Source organism: Stenella coeruleoalba (assembly GCF_951394435.1).
Source record: "Stenella coeruleoalba genome assembly, chromosome: 16".
NCBI classification, from domain to species: domain Eukaryota; kingdom Metazoa; phylum Chordata; class Mammalia; order Artiodactyla; family Delphinidae; genus Stenella; species Stenella coeruleoalba.
In genome coordinates, this window is record NC_137162.1 from 54,734,569 (window position 1) to 54,752,251 (window position 17,683).

General features: G+C 44.5%; 1 long non-coding RNA gene across 2 annotated transcripts in view; it reads right to left on the reverse strand.

Moving 5' to 3' along the window:
- LOC307175409 overlaps positions 1-17,683 on the reverse strand; it is a 355,370-nt gene that overhangs the window by 40,995 nt on the left and 296,692 nt on the right. The window lies entirely within an intron of this gene.

Here is a 17,683-nt window from a genome sequence, read left to right on the forward strand (position 1 = left end):
CAGGCCAGCCTCCTGTATGGATGTCCTCCCCACATTCCTTGAGCTAAACAATATGATTTGAAAATATATGAAAAAAAAAAACTTTCAAGAAGGACCACAAAAATTATGAAACTAGGAGTGCTAAGAAGGAACTAATCTAATGATACCATAAAGCTAGGATGATTAAGTATTAGATATTGGTATATTAACAAAGAGACAGATCAATGAAAAAGAATAAAAATTCCAATTTTTAGAAAGCTCCCAAATAGTACTTTAGTATATAGTAAATGTGACATTCTAAATCAGCAGGAAAAAGAATAATACAATAAATAATTTTGGGACAATTGACTAAATATAAGAAAACATAAAGTTTCTGGATCTCTACTTCTTAACCCAAAGCAAATTCCAGACAGATTTAATTTAAACTTGAAAATAAAACCATGAAAATTGTATAAAACATTATATTGTTGATAAAACACAAGTGATCTAGATATAGACACAGTATAAAAAGATAGAGGTATATCTAGCTAGCTTTAGATTTATAGAACATATGGAAAAGAACATTCTTAATAAGTAAAGATTACTTGCAAATTAATAAGAAAAAGGCCAACTGCCAAGAGTAATATGAATGGCTTAGGATCACATGGAAAAAGTATGTGAAGCTACTTATAATTAAGTAAATAAAAATTTAAACCATAAATAAAATTTTTCATCTACCAGCATAGAAAAAATTTTTAATTTTAATAATACACAATGTTGGCAAGAATGTGAGTATAAACTGATGCAGGAGTAATTTGACAATTTCTGTTTAAATATATATATATACACATATCACTCCAGCAATGCTACTTTTAGGAATTTAACCTACTGATATACATTGTGCAATGATGAATATACAAGAACAACCACTGCACTATTGTTTATAAGAAAAAAGAACATAGTGAACAATCTAAATACCCACCAAAATCTGACTACTAAATATACTGTGATAGAACTGTAAAATCTAATACTATGTACATGTAACACTATCCAATGATACAGGCTCAGTGCCTTGGGAAGTCTTCCAAAGGCATAAGGAAATGTCTGAGACCTTGGCGGGGGAAAAATGGTTTTTTAAATGTATAAAGAAAACTCAAAATTAAAGGTTCAGTTGTTTATGAAACATGGCAACAAACAAATCAAGTTTAACTCACATATAAATGTAATGACGTTTAAATCAAAGAACAAAATGAATTATTCATCTATTGATTGATTTCTCGCTCCTCAGGGGCAGAGGTTTGAGTTTATCACGCTCCTCAGATCAGGGCAGACTCTCCCCATTTGCCTGGCCATTGAGCTTCTCTTGTTTTGTTTTCCATCCGTAATGGGTTCCCTTCCCATTATCTTTTCCACAGTAGGAGTGCTTCTAACATGTTTGATGTATCACTCTCCAGTAGGTAGTGAATTTTGTGATTTTATGTGTTTTAACTGTACATAAAAGTTAGCATGCCAGGTACCTCATTCCTCTTTTTTATTCGCTCAACGCTATATTTTTAGGATCTATCCATGTTGCTCTACGTACGTTTGGTTCATTGTTTCTAATAGCTGCGTAGCATTTCTTAGGAAATCTATTCATTTCCCTGGTGGTGGATCCCTAAAGAGCCTCCACCACCCCACTCCCACAAACATACAGCAATGAACAGCTTCCAGGACAAGTGGGAGCACTGAAGAGGATTCTAGATCGTGAAGTAACTGAACATTGAATTTCCCTACTACCAGACTGCTCTCCAGTCACATTTCCCAGAACAGTGGATTAGAGGTCCCAGTTTCCTGTATCTTTGGTCAAACTTAATGACGGCCAACTTTTGACTTTTTGGCCAGCTCATGTGGGTGAAGCCACACCATGTTCTAACGTGCATTGTGATGTTAGGAGTGATACACACTTCTTTGTCTCCTGGATTTCTCCTTTTGTGAATCGCCTACTCATAGTCTGTGCCCATTTATCCTTCTTGCATTTCCTATCTTTTTCACAATGATATACAAGGATTTTCTTGTACAGCCTTGATATTGATTACTTGTCAGGTGTTGTTAATTTTGTCTATGGTGACCTTTATTGAACAGAAATCCTTAATTTTGATCTTGTCACACCCGTGCAATTTTTTCCCTTGTGGTTGTGATTTTCTGGTCTTGTTTAATACATCCTTCCCCATCTCAAACTATATAAAGATATTTGTCTATATTCTTATTTATATTTTATCTTTCACATTAAGGTCTTTAATCTATTTTGAATTCACCTTTGTTTATGTTGTGAGATAGAAATTCAATTTTATTTTTCTCCACATAATAAATAATTTTTCCCACAGTCACCTAATAAACAAAAATCTTTCCCCTAATTTGTAGGCACCTTTATCATGTATCATTTCCACATACATGGGTCTGTTTCTGAGCTCTGGGTTCTGTTCCAACGCTTTGTGATTATTGTCACTAATATACCTTCTTTCCACTTGTTACTGCAGCATTGTGACATGCCTAATCTATGGTAGGGGAAATCCCTTCTCTTTGATTTTTTTAGTGTTCAAAATTGACTTAGTTCTTTGTATACCTATACTCTTACACATAAATTTTTGAAGAAGGTTATCAGTTCCTTAAAATCTGTGATGAGTATTTTTATTTGGAATTGTATTGAATGTACAGATTTATCTGAAGGACATTGACATAATTATAAAGCTGTCCAATCTATGAATAGGGTTCACATATATAATTGTGCATGTTTTCATTTACACCTTCTAATAGAATTTTTACATTTTTTCCTCCATTAAGCCCTTGTACAACATTTTGAGGCCAAATTCTAAATATTTTATAGTTATTACTGTTACAGTGAAAATTATAATATTTTATAACCGGTGATTGTAGGAGAACATTATTTATTAGAGTAAGTTGTGCTATTTCTTTTTATAAGCACATGTATAGACTGTGTCTGAAAGTAAACCTAAGAACTTTATTGGCATTGTTGCCTGTGGGGAGAAAGGTCTGGGGATCAGGTATAAAAGGGAGGCCTACTTTTAAGTGTATATACTTTGGGACTATTTGAATTACTCTTTCAATGAGAGATTAGAATATATATTATTAACATATTAGTGTATATATTAAGTATAATGAATGTGTGTGTACTGTATCTATCTCTCTATGTATGTGATATATCTATATCTGTATCAGTATCAAGAGGGAGAGAGAAAGAGATAAGAGATCCACAATGGGTGAAAGTGAAAGTCTGCATACCCCATAAGTTTTCCCCCTCAGTGCAAAATTCATCACCAGCTACACGAAGATATAGAACTGTGTGCTGTCTGTCATTCGCTTGAATTCGAGAAGCCTGCATCTTATTCTAATCTGAGAGACCCCTTTTGCTACCTACTTCATTATTTTCCCCAATATTTCTGCAACTGGCAAAACTGAGAAAATGTATGTGAATAGGAATTACTCTCAAATCTTTTGTCTTAGCAACCACCAAAGAATTATTTGCATACTTTCCTTCTCTAATTGTCTCCATGTCAGAGATGAATAGTTTTTTAAATAAAATTTATATCATACATGCATTTAAGAATTGTCAATCCATCTCACCTGTTAGAGTTTCACACTGGAGAATCTAGAATTCCAGTTCATATATGCTGAGTGATATATATGGTACAAGGGACGAGGGCATGAACTGAGACAAGGTTAGAAAGTGCTCATGGGTCATCTATTCTTTTGGAAATGAGTAATGGAATATCAGCGCTCTTGACTATTTTAAAAAAGGACTGAACAGACATGACACCATAAAGCTTCTAGAGGAGAACACAGACAAAACATTCTCAGACACAAATCGTAGCAATATTTTCTTGGATCAGTCTCCCAAGGCAAAAGAAATAAAAGCAAAAATTAACAAATGGGACCTAATCAAACTTAAAAGCTTTTGCACAGCAAAGGAAACCATCAACAAAATGAAACAACAACCTACGGAATAAGGGAAAATACTTGCAAACGATGCTACCGATGATAACTCAGATGAAATGAGCCAACTTCTTGAAAGACATAAATTACCAAAACCCACACAAAGAGAAATAGATTACCTGAATAGTCCTATATCTATTTAAAAATTTTAATCTTTCTAAAAAAGAAAGCTCCAAAGGGTTTCACTGATGCACGCTTCTGAACCATCAAGGAAAATATAATATTAATTATCCAGAACCTTTTCCAAAAATAAAAGCAGATTATACATTACAAGAAAAGAAAGCTACAGACCCATCAATATGTTACACGAACATAAGTGGAAACGCCTCAACAAAATATTAGCAAATTGATTCCAACAATGTATAAAAAGAAGTATATACCACTACCAAGTGGGACTTATTCAAGATATGCAAGGCTGATTCAACATTTGAAAATCAATCATGTACTCCACTACATCAACAGGCTAAAGAAAAAAATTCATATCATACCAATTGATGCCAAAACATTTTGCAAAATTCAACACCCATTCATGATTTAAGGAAAAAAGAAAACCTCTCAGCCAACTAGGAACCCTGGCAAAATTTCACAACTTAATAAAGAACATCTACAAAAAACCTACAGCAAACATCACACTTTATGGTGAGAAACTAGATGCTTTCTCCCTTAAATTTGGAACAAGCAAGAATGCCCTTTCTCAGCACTCCTATTCAACATTGTACTGGAAGTTCTCGCTGGTTCAATAAGACAAGGAAAAAAAATGTATGTATTGAAAAGGAAGAAATCAAGTTGTCTTTATTACCAGATGACATGATTGTCTAGGTAGAAAACCCCAATGGATCTACCAAAAAACTCCTGGAAAAAATAAGTGGTAAAGAAAAGTCACAGGACTCAAGGCCAATGGACGAAGTCAATTGCTCTCGTATACCAGTACTGAGTTACTGGAATTGAAAATTTTAAAAACACAGCAGGCTCAAGAATCTCTTTGCATCTTTTAGTTTTCATACTCCATAATGCTACATTTTAAATATCCCATCACTGTATATTCTACGTGTTTGATTTTTTTGGCATCCCAGAAGTCAGATAAAGTTGTCTTGTATCCTTTGAGATGCAAATAAATTTGGCTGAAACTCCTTTCCACATATACGGTTCCATGCATCCTTCTTGATATCTCTAGGAATTCCAAAGAAGGGGTGTACTAATCTTGACTCTTTGGATTGCATATGAAAGAAACGTAACTCAAACAAAGATCAAATACTATGGGGCTTAGGAAAGGCCCTTTGGATTTAGCAAGGGCACTGGTGACCTTGACAAAGTGGTGCAAAAGGCTGAATGAAATCCTCCAGGACTCAGTCTCTTCTCTTTTGTTTTCGGTCTACTCTCACTACCTTAGAAATCTCAGAGATGGAATTGAAGAAACCCTCATCTCAGGGTTTTAAATTCCATCTATAGGTTGATGATTCCCAAATTCATATCTATACCCTGGAATTTTCTCCTGAATTCCAGACCTCCATACCCACTGCCTCCTTGATATTCCATAATAATAATCTATAATCCTTTAATCATGTTACCCCCCTTCCAAGTAGCCTACCCAGGATATAGGAAGCAATAGCTTCCTAATTGGTCCATCTGCTTCTACCCTTATGTCCCTCACAATCTATTATCATGCTAGCATCCAGGCAGATCCAGAACTGCAAGAGCAGCTCCTTCCTTTGCTCAGACCCCTGCAGTGGTTCCTCATTTCACTCAGAACAAAGTCTTAATAAAAACACAAAAGATGATGTAGGGACACCATCCACCTGCAACCTCTGTTGCTGCCCTGACCTCGTCTATTACCTTCTACATAGTAGTTGCTCACTAACTATTTCTTGGAAGAACGATTCAATGGTTAGGCAGGCAAAAGCAATCAGTGCTCTCCATGGGTGGCTGATAATTTTGCTAGTCACATCTACCTGGAAGATTTTGCTTTCCTTAAATTAGGTTGTGTAGGGATATTCTTACAACCTCACCCAGAGAAAAACCTCTCCTTCCTTTGGTACACATACATGTATACACATACACACACACACACACACACACACACACACGCACACACAAAGGCAGACATGACTGAGATTAAGAAAGAAGGGCTTGGGATGACAGCATATCACAGTAATACAGGAAAAAATTGAAGCAAATACTAGATTTATCTTTTTAAAGGAGTTCGTGATCATTTCTGGCAATGTATTGGTAGGCTGGTCTCCTTTTCCCTTTATTTTCTTTCTCTTTTCCTCTCTCCCCACAACGAAAACTCCTAATCTTTTTTTGCCAAAGATTAGGCAAAAACCTTTGCCTAATTTAAAGATTAGGTTTAGCTAAGTATGCCAGTGACTGGCATACTTGTCACTCATTCTGGCCACATATCATGGAGAGTTGAAAAGATTTTACTTGTTGTTGTCTCTAATGCAGTTGTGTTGTCTTTGTTGTTTTTAATAATGATGTTAAGTGAGTTTGGTTCATGCACATTCCATGCTAATAATCATATTTTTGAAAGAAGAAATCCATGTATTCCAAAATCCAGGAGTCCAAACAAAAAAGCCCCAGTCCCATGCAAAATATCTACAGAAATAAAAGAAGTAAGAGTTCAGCATTTCAGGGTTGCCTTGTTGAACCAGCAAAAACATCTGGCTATATGCTTCCAAGATTGGAAGTGTTTCCTTTTATTGTACTCTCAATTGTGTTCTCTTCAATAAATCTCTTACAGAAGTCTCTACCTCAGGCACTAAGTGTTAGATATGATTAGCATATTGATACCAAAAAACTTAGCTAAGACTTCCAACTTTTTAAGATAATTTAAATGTAACATTCAACTGTTAACCAGCAACTTAATGTCACGTGATGTGCGGTTTGGATATTGTATGAACAGCTAAGGAGTTACCCATTCTAGTGCCAAAGATCACTCGTTGCTAATTTTGCTCTGTACAGTTGATAATAAAACTTTATGGTGGGGACAGACTCTGCTCAGGGCCTTGTCTCTAGGAAGATTTTTGTCAGTTCCAAATACAGTTTAGAAGATTCAAAAAAATAAAAAAAATAAAATGAGTGACTTTGCAATTCTGCCTTCCCTTCCAAGTGGGATGTCTGAGGTGGCAATCCACACAGGCAACCATCACAGGAACTGATCTACAGGTAACTGAGTGTCCACAACAGGTTTTCTCTTGCCGGGTGCAGCCTCAGATGTCCGGGGAACCCCTCTATGTGCAAATTCTCTACGTAGACAGTGTGCAGGAGAAGGGAGGAGTGTGGGCCATGGATCCAGACGCCTAGGCTTGAGTCCTGGCTCTGCTGTTTACTATCTGTGTCAGATGTTGAGCAAGCTCGTTAACTTCACTGGCCACAGTGTGATCACCTTTGAAGAGGAGGTAGCAACAGTGCCTACATCATAGAATTGCTGTAAAGACCCAATGAAATAACAGATGCAAACGCTTAGAAAAGTGCCTGGTCAACAGTGAATACCCAATAAACAGTAACCATTGTGACCTGTATCAGTTCCTCGGACAGGGTTGGGATAATCGTAGAGACTCACCATATTTGGCAAAGGTGAGACATCAGCCCCAGGTCCTCCCACACTAGCTTTGTGCTTTTCTCAATGCCAAGTAGCATATGTAGCTGAAACGCCCTGCCATGTCGTGCTGATTTATCTCTGACACCTCTATATGATCTTGGATAAGCTGCTTTCCTCCTCTGGGCTTCAGTTCCTTCATCTTGTAGATGGAGGAACTGACTAGATTAGCTCCAAGGGTCCTGCTAGTTTTGACCTTAGATATGTAAAAGAAATAAAAATTGGTCTGTGCAATATCTCTACAGAAGATGTCTCCATGCAGAGCCTCGGAGCTGACTGGATGGCTCTAACACAGGGATTCTGTAGGGCTGAGAAGACTCTTCTGGAAGAGTTGGCATTGAATGCAATAGTGCATGCTGCAAAGCGTGGTACAGCCTGGTGCCTCTCAATGTAATGTGCACCCAGTTCATCTGGGAGCCCAGGTAAGGACTTAGTGTTACCAGGACTTGGCGGCTGAACCTGAACTGGGAGAGAGGGGGTGTGCTCTAAGGGGCTCCCTGGACTCCTGGACTTCAAAGCCCCTTCTTATAAGGCCCAGGAAGTGGACACTCCTCGTAAACCCTGCAGCTCAGGAGCCTACTTCAAGACCAGCGAGGTCCATGCAGCAAACAAGGCTGAGAGCTGGAAAGGGTGTGCAGAGCCCAGCACCTCCACCCAAGACTTGCTGTTAGGAGGGGCCTGGGCACAAGGTGTGCACACAGAGAGCTGTGCACTGGCTGCTCTCTCCACCGGGAACGCTCTCCCCAGGGGCGTCTGAACCTGGCTCCAGAAGTCACTTAATTCTAAGGTCAACCTCCAGGTGCTCAGTGACCTCCCTTGACTCCTCAGGTGAAAGTGGCTCCCGTTGTATCTGTCTCTTTTCCTGTCTTTATAGAACTTTTCACAAACCAAATCATCGTGGTATCTACTTGTGTACTGGGTGGTTGGTTGCCTGCCCCCACTAACGTGTGAGCCCCATGCCATCATCAAATCCCTGAAACTTGGGACAGGGCTCCCCCAGCAAGGAGACACTCCATCCATTCTTGTTGAATTAATTTTCTCAACAGTCATTTATTGAGTACCTGCTAGATACAACAGAAAAGCCAAGAGCTGGATGAGGAGAAAAGGGTTCACAGGAGCCCACTGCTCCCTTTTGCGGGTCACAGTCCAGTGCCAGGAGGGTCTCGTGCAAATGTCATAAATAGGACGCACGTTCAGCTAGCCTGGGTCAGATCTCTGGGATGGGCCTGGTGCTGTCACATTGTCACACGGACCCTCTTGTGTCCTCCCCATTGTACAAAGAAGGACAGAATCTGAAGCTTGGTGCTTTGCTCAAGGTCATACAGCCAGTAAGTGCCCACACACACACACAGACACAATTTGAACCTAGATCCCTCTGATGCCAAGCCCAGGGTTTCTTCCACCAGGCCAAGCTGCCACTAAGATAGTGTGATGAGCCTGAGGAAAACAGACAAAGTTTCACCTGAGCTGAGAGGCCATCCTGGGCCACGAGTGATGGGTCTGAGGGGCCACCAGGGGCTCCATCCAGGGTCCAGTAAGACCCTTCCAAGTTCGGTGGCTCTGTGCATCATGCTAACCCCAGACATCCCTGGACCCTAACACATGTGTCCAGAGGACATGAGCTGGGAGGGTGTCTACTGCACTAGTCCAGGTGAACTGGACGAGGGCCTTTGCTAAGGACGAGGGGAGAGAGAGGGGATGGAGGGAGGGGATGGCAGAGGTGATGCAGCAAGACACAGACGTGGGGATGGGAACTCAAGGAAGGACTTCCCAGAGAAGCTGGACAGGGTACTTCTTCAGCCCCAGTGGCCCCCATTCAGGTCCTACACTGCACTGAAAACCTTCCCTCTTCCAGCAGCACTCCTCAGCCAGCAGCCATGGCTTTCCCAGCTCTCTCTCCAGGAGTGGGGTCTAGCAGGGTGGGAGGCCTCAACACAGTGCGAGGAAACTGCCAAGGCTGATGGCTGCCAGTGCTCAGACGATGGGGCCATGAAGGTAACTCTTCCTCCCCTACACTGGTTTTTCAAGAAAAACAGAGGTGATACTGTGTCACATTTCATGAAATAGAAAATGTTTGCCTGAATTCACGGAGACCTGCTTGTATGAGTCACAGTTGCTGGGAGATCTCGGATACTTTCTGCTCTGTCAATCCTACTGCACGTCAGGTTCATTTATGCAGTATCTTGCTCATTGCATAGGCCGGGTCAGTTCAGTGTGAGCACTGAGCTACGTCAGGTCACCAGCAAGGTGCAAAGAGCACTGAGCAGGGTTCAGGAGACTGATCGAGACTCTGAGGCCAGCAATTTCAGGGTTGAAGGAAACCTAGATCATTTAGTCCATCAATATCCCTGTCAAGTGGTCATCCAGCATCAGCTTACATGCCTCCAGGGACAAGGAGCTCACTACCTCTCAAGCACCTGGTTTCCTTCATTACATAGTTAAAACTTGGACGTTTTTTCTCATGTCAAGCAGAAACCCACCTTTGTTGAGGTTCTATCCATCCATCCCAGCACTACCCTTTGGTGAACTACTTCTTCACCAGAGTCACATGTGGAAATGTGGAGGCAGCTCTCCACTCCCACCCACCCCACACCTCTGCTCACAGGCCAGAGCCCAGTTCCTGCAGCCACCATCCTAGGACAGACAGGGCAGACTCCTTACCTGCAGAGGTAATTGACCCACTCACCACTGCTTTCCTTACAGTGGGCTGTGATGGCCACCTAGCAGGGGTATGGTGAGGGTCCAGTGAGACAGCAAGTCCACAAGACCTTCACAGCCAGGGAACTCCCATCAGATGCATGCCCCCGAGCAGCGTGGGATTGCCCAACTTATGCAGAGGGAGGGGTGAGAAGTCACTGCTATATCACTGATCCCGCCAGGGCAGGTTGAAGGCTGTTAAAAGTCCTGTGCCCTGAAAAGATTATTCTTCTCGCATACGTAACGTAACATGAAGTTAGTTCTAATCCGTGAAGTATATGCAAGGATGTCCAACAGTGTTATGATTTTTAATTTAAAGACTACTTCAGTGTTTTTTGTGAAATTAACAAACATCAAATTCTTCCCAAAACGGCTTCATATTTTTCTAAATTTGTTTGTTTTGGTTTTGGTGCCCCTGCTTTGCCGAGGCCCTGTTAAGTTCTAAGTCTTCTATTCAGTCAAAGAGTTTTAAAACATAGAATCAAAATGTGCAATGTATCTTAGAATTTAGCACTCAGAACAGGCGTTCTTATCAGGATTCTTGGGCCTGGGTGAGTTTCACAGGGTCTATGAAGCTACTGAAATCAGATGCAAAATTCTGATTTTATTTCTGGGAGAAAATTCTTCAGCTTCCATCAGATTATTGAAGGGTCTATAACATCAAAAAGCCCAGGACAACTGACAGAGATTCATGGAATTGAAGGCACTCCTACAGAAACCTGAGTCTCCCAAAAACTAGTGACAGAAATTAGTGCAACCACTTTCGAAAACCGTCTATCAATAGCTCCTAGAGCTGGGCATACATAGATGTGACGTTTCCACTCCAAGGTTTATAGCCATCAGAAATGTGTACACAGGCACCAAAAACAACATGTACAAGAATATCCATGGCAGCTTTACTCATGAAAGCCCACAACCTGAAACTGGCCAAATGCTCATCTATGATGAGTGGATTCATGAACTGCAGCATCTCCATGCAATGGAGTATCATGCACTAGTGAAAACAAACAATCAGCGATCGCATACATGATATTGACAAATATCACGCATAATACTGAGTGAAAGGAGCCAGACACAAAAGTGTGTATGATTCCATTCCCATAAAATACAAAAGAGGCAGCACTGGTCCATGTTGTTAGAAGTCAAGGTAGTGGTCACTGAGGGGCAAGGAGGTACAGGGGTCTTTTGTTTCTTAATCTGGGGGCTGGTTACATGGCTGTGTTCAGTTTGAGAAAATTCATCGAGCTGTGTCCTTACACGGCTTATATAAGGTGTCCTTACACCTCATATGCACACACTTCAACACACAGCTGAAAGAGATTGTGATATCTGCGATGAAATCCAAACTCATCAAAACGGCATTTGAGGCCTTCCCCAAACTAACCTCAACTTTCAAGCTGAGGGCCTCCCAGCCTGCACTGCCTGGGGATGAAACGAGCTGGCTTAGGGCCTGTCGTCACCCTCTGACTGGAGCTGGGTGAATGTGAAGAGCCCCTCTTCTCCCTCTGACATGCCCAGAGCCTGTCCCCAGAAGGTGCCCGGCCACATCTGCTGGAAAAAGTGTGTTGCTGATGTTATCCCTTCTTGAGGACATGGGAAAAGCAGAACCTGGGAGTCCCGGGCTGGCCCCTCCACCCCAGCTGGGAGTCACCGGGCCTTTGACCTCCTCGGATTACAGACAAGGACTCAAGTGAAATCACAGCTGGAAAAACACTTTGTGCACCCACTGTAAACCAACCTCCCGTGTGCGGGATTATTGGTATTGTTATTGTTGTGGCTAATGATAATAATAATAATTATTATTATAATAAATTAAAACAGCATATTTTGTTCCCCTAACTGTGAAAACTATTTGGAGCCCAGAAGGAATAGCACGCAGATGACTTCCATTTTTTTCCAATCTGGCTTTAGAAAAATTCAGCATGAAGAGATAGATTGGTCTGGGCAGTGGTGTAGACATCACCCCCAAAAAAGCAGAGTGGGGGCTGAGAGGAGGGCTGGGATCCCTGCTTGGTTTTCAGTCGTCCTGCTGCTGCGGGCCCAGAAGCCAGCGCCTGATTTCCACGGGCTGCAAAACCTGCTTGCTCATTAGCGCAGGCATCCAAGTCGGGCTCCAAGGCTCAGAGTGGACTATTGTTCTCTGCTCTCCGCGCAAGAGGTAGAGGAGACTGGTCATTACTGGGCTCAGAAACTGGCCCCGAGTGGCCTCCGATGGATGGGCAGTAAGCTCATAGTCCCTGGGGTGCTGGGGTGACTCTGAGCTGTTCAAGAGCCATTTGTGTTGGTGATGGACGTCAGTGGGTGGGAACAGGCCTCAGGCTGCCCTGTATGAAGGCCTGGAAGTTGCTTGTCTCAGAAGACAGATCCCAGGCCCTGCTTTCCCTCTTGAATAGCCAGAGGTGGCTCTAAGTGTGGGGGAAGGGAGGAGGTGATGGCAGGAGAGAGGGATAAATGGGAGGCCCAGACGCAGCCTCAGACCTTGGCAGAGGCCAAGAGGCTCAGAACCCAGCAGGTTTACTCAGGGTGCCAGCGCCCCAGTGATGCCGTGAGTCTGATCAGAGCAATGAGCATTGCACTCAGGCCCAGGCACCAGGAGGGCTTCCTGGGGTCGGCTCAGGGGTGGGACGAGGTTATCAGTGCTAGGAGACAGGGAGGAAAAGAGGGAGGGAAGAAAAGAAGGAAGGAGGAAGAAAAGAGAAGGAAAGGAAGGCAGAGGGGAGGGAAAGAAGGGGGAGAAGAAACGGAAAGAGGGGAGAGGAGGGATGAAGAGGCTGGACTTTCAGCCTTGTGTACTATATGACTCGAGACAGCTCACTTATTCCCTCTGACCTTTATTTTTTTTTTCCATCTTTAAAATGAGAGCTGGAGTTTACTGAGCCAGATACTGCCCTACATGTTCTATGAATTACCTCATTTAATGCCATAAACTGGATGCCAGTCATTCCTATTGGACAGGGGAGGAAACTAAGGCACAGCAAGGTGAAGTGATGTGCTCAGGGTCTGGCAGTTAGAAACTCACAGGGCTGGGATCCAGCCTGGGCCCAGGCACCCTGGTCCCAGAACCCCCATCTTCACCACCGCACCACACCCTCTGTCAGCTCAAGCCTGGGGAGCAGCTTCCCGCCTCTGCCCAATTCTCCTCCACGGTGTTTCTGCCCCAGAGCACAAGACCAAGGCCCTCTGCCTGGAGCACCTTCCTCTGGCGCCCACCCCTCCACCTCCTCCAGGACCCAGCTCACCTGACGTCCCCTCCGCAAAGCCTCCCTTGACATCCCAGGCTCAGCCTTGTGTGCCCTTCCTCACCTTCTAACAGTGCCCTCACACTGCAGGACGGTCATTTGCACATCTGGTCCCCCCACTGGATTAGGAGATGCCGGAGCAGTGGATCCCCAGTACTAGCACAGCAGTGAATGCATGACTACACGCCCCAGGTCACAGAGCTAGGATAAGAGCCCCAGGCCTGCAGATGGCCAGTGTCCATCAAGCGGCTCCTCCCTGCCCTCTCCTCCAGAAGCAACAGCAGATTCTAGAAGTGAAAAGGAAGCAGGAGGTCATCGTGTTCAATGCCTCGGGTTTGCAGATGGAGACACTAAGGCCCAGACAGGGCAAGAGCCATGCCCAAGCCCTCCCGACGGCCTGCCCATCCTTCTGCAATCTTGTGGAGCCAGATCCCGACGCTACCTGCAGGGGACTAAGGCAGTGCCTGTGTTTGGCTACAGCTGTGCGGTTTTGCAGAGGATGCGGCTAGAAGCTGGCCCACTCCGAAGGCTCTTTGCCCATGGGTAGCTTCGTATGAGAGTGTGTTATCAAAGCACTTGACCTGGACTGAACCAGTGGCCAATTACAATTTCCCATGGTGGGCTGGGCTTACTCAAGGCAGACAGGCTGGTGGGAAAACAACGGTGCATGGGCATGCGATCCAGTGACTACACCTATTCATGCTTGGCATGTGTCCAGGGATCCATTAGCCGTGTTACTCGCTGGCTCTCCTTCAACTCTGACAATTACTCTGGGAGGTACACATTATTACCCCAGTTTTAAAGATGAGAACAAATACAATTCAGAGCGGCTCAGGAAGCTACCTGAAGTTACACAGCTGGTCACTGGATAAGGAGGGATGTAAAACCAGGCCTGTCGACTGCAAACCCATACTCTTCCCACCTGACAGAAATCCCCACATTCTGTCAGAGAGACACTGGCCCCCTTCATCTGAGCTTTATAGATCATATTGCCGCGAAGAATGCCACGAGCTTCCTTGTACTATGACAAGGGTCTCTACTCACTGCACAGATGAGAAAACTGAGGCACAACAGAATGGGAGACAGCTCCTTCTGGAGCCAGCAGTCACAGCTGAGACCCCGACAGGCTGAACAGTGTGCCCCCAACGCTCACCACCCGCTCCTGCCCGCAGCAGTGTCAGTAACACATACCTCCAGTCCATGGAGAACCAAGGCAGTGACCTGCCAAGCCCATTCCTGGGGAATCCTCTCCCCCAGGAACTGTTCGCCAAGGCTTCCCCTTCCTCAGGGCACACAATCTCTGATGGGTCCCTACCTCTGTTCCTTCCCTCACCCTCGCCTCCCAGAAAACAGGGCTCAGAGCTCTGTAACTGTAGCTCCTGTATGTGTAACTCTTCACAGGTGCAAACCACCTGCACACACCTTCTCATTTAACCCTCAAAGAGCCAGGTGACAGGAAAAGCCATAACTCCATTTCACAGCTGAGGCTGCCAAGACCAGAGAGGTTAAGTCATGTGCACAGCTGGGAAGTGATGAGTGAAGCTGGGCTTCTCTAAACCCATTCACATCCTTCTCCCATTTCAATCCACTGCCCTGCCCACCTCTTTCGGGGGTCCTCCCTGGATCATACGGCCCCCTCTGACCTTCCTTCTCAGGGAGAAGAACCATGCCAACATACTTCTTCTAGCCCACCCTACAGAGTTACCCCTGACAGCAGCCATGGCCCACGAGCCTATGGAATAGGAGCTGCCCTTTCAGGGACCTCCCTGAGAGATATGGGTGTTCCCACCATAAGCCGTGGTGCCAGCCCCGTAGCCCACTGTAGGAATGATGGGCCGGACGTGGGGTACCGTCCCAGACCCTCTGCGCCTTACTGTGCTGAGAATGTCACAGGCTTCACAACAACCTTCCCCTGTTTGGAAAAGAGCCTCTCCTTGGAGTCACCTGTGAACTGGCTCTTCTATCAACCGGGAAAATACTCCTGGCCAGCCACAGCAAGGCACTAGTGGGGGCTGAAGAGGCGTGAACCCCCATCAGAAGCCCTCCCTTCATCTCTGAGGGGCGCAGTGTCAGCTACCACGCTCAGCGATCATTTGTCCAACTGAAAGCCTGTTCACCAAGGCCCAGTAAGGATCTGGATGCCCAGGGGAAAACCCAGCCTGGATGGAGGAAACGCTGTGTCAGAGAGTCACAGAACCAGTAAGCATGGAACGGCAAGTCAGGTGCGAGGTCCCCCGTCAGCATCACCAAGACTGCATGCAGTGGAAATATCCAGTCCTCCAGTGTTAGGTAAAGGGAAATGCAGATGAAATGCAGATTCTGTGGACAATTGGTTTAGGGAAACCCTGAGCTGAATAAAGCTAAACAGGTGACTGCAGAACTTTTCAGAGCCTTTAAAATGCTAATATGCCTCACAGCTCTCCAAGACAAGGATAATATGCAATATTTTCTGAACGTGCAGTTTTCCAGAAGGTTTCAAAAGAACAATGTGGAATTCCCTTTAGAAAACACTATGCTGTGGAGAAAACACTATTCCTCTGAGGAGGAATAAAGCAGGACTAGCTACGTGGGAAGGTGGCCCTTAAAGTCTCTACTTAATTGATGGTGCTGGGACAGGTGACTAAGAGGAGGTCATACATTACCAAATGGGGGTTCGGTGTTTGCAAAAATGCAGCATGGAAAATGCACAGGCTGCGTTCAGGCAGTAAGGGCTCCTCCGAACATACCCTCCTGCAAGCTGGCATCCCCAGAGCATCCCCACTTATTATTTGGTTGGCATGCCTGGCTTCCCAATAAGATTTTACTTGACCAAAGGGTTCTGCGGCAGAAGGGGACATCTGTTGTTTTTCCTGCCCAACATCCATTCTCCCTGCTTCTGGTAATAGAACTTCCATTTTCTTTGAGGAACGCACCCTCTTCTGCTCCCAGCACATGTGGTTCGGGGGTATTCCAAGCCCCAAGCTTCTGGCGCTGCCAGTCAGTGTATTACATCTCTTAACACCATCTGACACCCACCTCTGTGATTGGCTTACAAGTGGGCAGATGAACAGTGGTCCAATGAGACCCAAGCCAGGACTTCTGCTGGGATTATTAGGAAAGAGGTTCGCTTACTGCCCGGGTTCCTAAACTGGCCGTCTCTGCCACCTCTTAGGGAGAGCTTGTCTGAAAATGAAACCATCATAAAGGCAAACAGAGCCTAGAGATGGAGTGAAACAGATTTCTATCAACATCCTATGGGTCCCTGCTCCCAGCCACACCTGAAGTTTGACTACCTCTGGGGCCTGGACTTTTTAGTTACAGGCAATAATAAATTATCTTGTTTCTGAAGCCAATTTGAATTAGGATTCTGTCACTTGCAATTCACAGAATTAACTATAGTTGAAACCTGTACAGATTCTTTTGCTTTTAAACAAATTATTCTTCATGAATGTTTTTCATTTAGTCATTCAGAAGAAGATATATTAGGCATATATCACGTACATGTAAGCTGTACAGGTAAGGCTGCCATGTACAGCCCTTCAGCTTGGGCACTACACAGCTCCTCAAGTGGTTCCCTTTCACATCGCAGCACCATGGGATGACACAGTGCAGCAACCTAGGGTCTGCGGGATACAAGAAGATATACACCAGCCCACAACCCAGAAGGGTCCATGCCTCACTCACGCCCACTGTCCCTGCCACTCTCTGAATGACAACAATCTTCCTCCTCTCCCTGTGGAATCCTTCTCACCCTTCAAAGCCCAACACGACTGCCACCTCCTCCAAGAAGCCTTGCCTGATTGCCTCACTGATCACAAAGTGGTGACTACGGAGGAAAACAGAGGGGAGGAAAAGTACATCAAGAATGAAGAAATGGCCTGGGAAGCTGAAATCCGAGCCCAGCTAATGCAGCCTATTTTTCTTAGTACTTTCTCACAGCAGAGTGGAGGTAAGAGGAATAGGTTCTGAGCTCTCTCATGGGATGATTTGCAGAGTGCCTCCTGACACCCCAGAGCACTGCCTTTCGTTAGGGAAGGACAGCTGTGCTCTTGTCTACACCTCCAGAGTGACAGGGAGGCCTCTCTGTCACCTGTGCCACCAAAACCCAAGCACTCATCAAGCTGGCGGCAGTGCCTGTGCCTGCCACCCAGACAGGAGCTAATTCCCCAGGGCACCAGGCTGCATTCTTCTCATTTCTGCCTGTTTTTCCCATGGTTGGGGG